This window comes from Bison bison, unplaced genomic scaffold (genome assembly GCF_000754665.1).
Source record: "Bison bison bison isolate TAMUID 2011002044 unplaced genomic scaffold, Bison_UMD1.0 scf7180017864454, whole genome shotgun sequence".
NCBI lineage: Eukaryota > Metazoa > Chordata > Mammalia > Artiodactyla > Bovidae > Bison > Bison bison.
Window position 1 is genome coordinate 1,240,063 of NW_011495016.1, and position 5,030 is coordinate 1,245,092.

Consider the following 5,030-nt stretch of genomic DNA (forward strand, 5'->3'; position numbering starts at 1 on the left):
GGACTAACACAAGAGAAACCAACTAAAGATAAGAATCAGAATTCATCAGTGTCTCAAGAAAGGGTCATGCAGTAAATGACAAATTTCGCAATTTCTTTTACACTACTGTGGTTAGCACTATGTCCTCATTTTCTAATAACGTGAGAAATGTTAATATCATTTAAGGTATTTTAATACATAATTTAATTTTGAGCTACAAAAAAATGCAACTTGTAATGAGCAATATTTCTTTCAAGCATTTTCAAGTATGTGCAACAAAATAAACCCCAGGTCTCAGTTGGCCAGCTTTAGAATCCCAGATAATTGGACTTCAGACACTACTAAGGCAGTGTACCCTCGAACTATAGCCCTTCTCCTGGTCCTGAAAAATGGTGATTAAAACAGGCAAGTCTCAATGAGGCAGGCTAGGATCTACGACCGGGACCATTTGCTGCAGTGCTTGCATCTGGACAAATATCCCCTCGAGTAACAAAATGAAAACAAAGTATAAGAAACTAAAAATAATCATGTGCATGTGCGGTTGAGGCAAATTATGGACAACGTGACATGAAGAGACCAAAAACCTAACTGCCACTTTTGAAGAGCGGGAGGCAAAAGCAAGGCACTGTGCAAGCCCCCTGCACACAATATCACCAAAGAAGTGGGCAAACTACCTCAGCCACCCCTCCAGGTGAGCCCTGGGCCCCACCTTGTTGTTGTTTAGTCACAACAAGTCCTTCAAGTCCTGTCTGACTCTCTGCGACCCAACAGACAATAGCCCAGCCCACCAGGCTCCTCTGTCCATGGAATTTCCCAGGCAACAAATACTGGAGTGGACTGACACTTTCTTCTCCAGATCTTCCTGACAGCCCTGCTGTCACCCCATATAAGGAACCAACTTGCCCCACCTCGGGAGCAAGCGAGCAAGCAAGGGAACCTGTTATTTGTTTTCCCTCCTCTTTGCTGCAGCATGAGCCCCAGTAATAATGCCTTGTCTAAATTTCTTGACTGGCCTCTCATCAATTTCGATTGATTAAGGAGGCCGAGAACGCTAGTCAGTAATGTAACTGATCAAGGGCAAAAACAAAATCAAGTGAGAGAAACTTGCCACAAAGGTGAAGTAAAACAGCTAGAGAGTCTGACTGCACCTGTGCCCCTAACGCACACCCTACAGTAGCCAATCGGAAATCTTCACCATTAGGATCCCTCTCAACATGATAGAAAGAACAACAAACTCAGTGTCAGAAAATCGATGTTGTTAACTCGACCCTTGCTGATATGTGGCCTTCAGTCAAGTGACTAAGCATTTCAGAGACTTGGTGTAATAAAAGACCTGCATACACTGACCTCTAAATTCTCACACAAGCGTACACATCCATGAATCTAGAAGGAAACACTGGAGTGTGAGAATTACCCTACAGCAGAAACCATTTTACAGAAATAATTTTAAGAGCATTAATATTCAGTTTTGAGTAGGATGACCTCATGTGACTGAGACACGATCTCAGATTCCCAAGATCTTAACTGCATCACTGATAACCTTCCTCAGCTTCATCCTGTCTTGGTCACATGGGGTCATCCTACTTAAAATTGCAATCTTTTCCTGACTGGCACAGTCCCCTTCCTCTGCTCTATTTTCCCCAGAGCACGCTCCACTTTTTAACATACTAAATCACTGATTTTCTATGCTTTTGTTGATCTGTCTACCCCACCACCAAATGTAAGTTTTACCTGGGCAGAGATATTGTTGTTGTTCATGGATAAATGCCAATGGACATATAATAACACATAACATAGAGAAGGTGCGCAATTAATATTGTTGACTGGATGCATGAATGAATTCCAATATAAAGTGAAGCATTTCCTAACCTGAGTTATAATCATAAAATCAGATCTAACGACTACGCGTCAGTCTATTAGCACAATGTTTTTTCCACACGGAAGCATATTTTAAGTAGATTTGTTTTTTGAAATAATACAAAACCTTTTTGAAAAGATAAGTGAGCAAACGTCAGCTTGGTGAACTGATTTGACCTTGTTCTGAGGAAAGAGTTCATTTAAGATCGGGCAAGTTCAAAGTCTATGAATCATAAAGCAATTAAAAACCAAAAGGAAGTGTTATTTTTTTTTATGAACTATGCAAGTTCAAAAACCATTTAAGGTAACATTGTTATTGTGTTAGGAATTCCTCACTCCTGATGTCTGAGGGCAAAAGGTTTGGCTATAAAGTAAAAAAATGATTAAATGGATATATACTAGGAGTGATTCAAGTAAATAAACATTGAACATTGAAGGGATTTCCCTCTAGGAATAATCTTCAGAACAAATTTGCTAAGCCCACAAGAAAATTGGGCTTGTTACGTTCTAGCCATATTTCATTTTTAGCTGAAACTTCTCTCAAGGAAGTCAGCCACTAGCCTACTACTAATAATGAAAAAACAGAAGTAAATGTTCAAAGCTTAGATATCCAGATACTAAGCTAACTGTTCTACATTCACTAATTTTAAAAATGAGACATTTCTGTTGCAGTAAGAATAAATACATTGTCTAATATCAAGTGACCTATTCCTAATACTTAAATTTATGAACATAAGGCAATACTTGCTAACACTGAGGACGTTCAAAGCATATGTCAGTAGAATCTGAGGACAAATCCCCGCCAAAGTTCTAACAACCTTATTTCTTGGCACCATTGAAATTGTTTTATAGTTTTCTTGGGTATTTACTTTGAAGAGGATAGTGATCATTTTATACGTAAAAGCTGAGTTTTGTTTTTAAAAAACACAAACAAAATATCTGTTGTGAATACTAAAGTTACACTAATAATTTTCACCCCTGGAAACACATGCACACAACTTGAGGGACTTTGTGCTCCTTCCTCTTCCCATTGCCAGCATTTAGCGGATGCCTGGCCACACAGTGCTCAATACAAATTTTAAGAAAAGAAAACTCAAGAAAGACCTTTGTTCTGGTAAAATCCATTTTTGTTTGGATATACTTTAAAATGAAAAATAGGGACTTCCCTGGCAGTTCAGTGGTTATGACTCTGCCCTTCCACTTCAGGGGACACGAGTTTAATCCCTGGTCAGGAAACTGGGATCCCACAGGCTACGCGGTACAGCCAAAAATTAAAAACGACAAAAAACAAAACCAAAAAGTCAAATAATGCTGTGAATGGGGTTTTCTCCAAGTCCATTCAACAGGCAGAAATTGAGTACCGAAGATCTTGCACTGTGCTTTGTGCTAGGCACCAACAGCATGGTGTAAAACAATATTCAATATCCTCTCATAAACCATAATGGAAAAGAATACATGAAAAGAATGTATATATGTGTATAACTGAATTACTTTGCTGTACAGTAGACAGCGGCACAACGTAGTAAATCAGCTACACTTCAGTTAAAAAAAAGACACAAGACTTCTACCATCATGGAGCTCTACTCTTCAGGGGAATGACAATGAAGTGCCTAATCGGTCTTTCCTCCTCCTTTTCACTTTCCTCAGGGGGAGGTATGGCATAGTTATTCAGGAGAAGTACTTCTAGTCTTTGATCTATTCCATGATGCTTTGGCATTGATAGGGAAGCAGCAATGAGATAAATGTAGCCATGTCACCCAGACAGTGAATTGGCAAAACTAAAAAATTGGTATTTCAGTCTACTATATATTTTCCTATCACTTAAAAGAGATATATCTCTATTTTTACCTCTGTCTTTCTCCCTTGCTCCTGTCTCTCTTCTTTGAAAAAAACATGTTAAAGGAATTTTCAGAAATACAAATTTTTGAAGAAATGTAGAATATTGTCAGTTCTCCGTGTTACCTGCTTTAGCCAGTTAATTTTGCCCATCACTAAATATAGCCATTTGTGCCTTAATAAGCAGCAAACCCCACTGAAACTGAAATGTGGATAACAGTAACTGGGATCCTGAAACTTTTTTCTTATGGCCATCTCTATGTTCTATACAAAACACCACTTTTTCTATTGTAAAAATAATACACTTTATTTTTAGCTGCGCCAAGCAGCTTATGGGATCTTGGTTCTCCTCTGGATCAGAGATTGACCAGAACCCCCATGCAGTGGAAGTACAGAATCCCAGCTATTGGACAACCTGGGAATTCTCTACACTTTTATTATAGGAAATTTGTAAAATACAGAAAACCTTAAAGAAAAAACTGACATAACTTTCGTCACTGAAAAACAAACCATTCTTCACCTTTTGATGTATTTCTTTCTAATATTATATCAATTCATTTCTTTTACCCTAGTTAAATCATGCTGTCATAATTTTCCCCTGTCCTTTTCCTTGCATATTAATGTAGGTTTTTTTCCAGTGTTATTGCAAATTCTTTGAAGGTACATTTTTCCTTTTAAAAAAAATTACTTTCATTGAAGTATAGTTGCTGTACCATATTATAGGTGTACAATATAGTGATTCACAATTTCAAAGGTTATAGTAATTATAAAATATTGGCTATATTCCATGTGTTGTTCAAATACACCCTTGTGGCTCATCCTATACCTAATAGTTTGTTCTTCTTCATCTCATATCGCTATACTCCTCCCCACATTGGTAACCACTAGTTTGTTCTCTTATTATCTGTGAGTTGGCTTCATTTTTGTTATATTCACTGGTTTGTTATATTTTTTAGATTCCACATGTGATTTTTTTAGAATTACAAGATATGTGATTCCATATATCATACAGTATTTGTCTTTCTCTGTCTGAGTGGGCATCCTTGTCTTGTTCCTGATCTTAGAGGAAATACCTTTAGCTTTTTACTGTTGAGTATGAAGTTCACAGTACATTTTAATTATTTTCTTTGAATGAATGCATCATAATTTTCTCAGCCATTTATATGTGGCTATGTATTTAAGTTACCTCTCATTTTTCACTGTTACCAAATAAGGCAGCAATGAACATCTTTGTGCCTGACATTTTTCCTGTTCTTTGGACTATATTTTTAGAACAGAATTCCTAAAATTGAATCGAGTCAAACATTTAAAGTATATATTGCCAAGCATTGTTTCCTTATTCATCTTAATAATTTTCA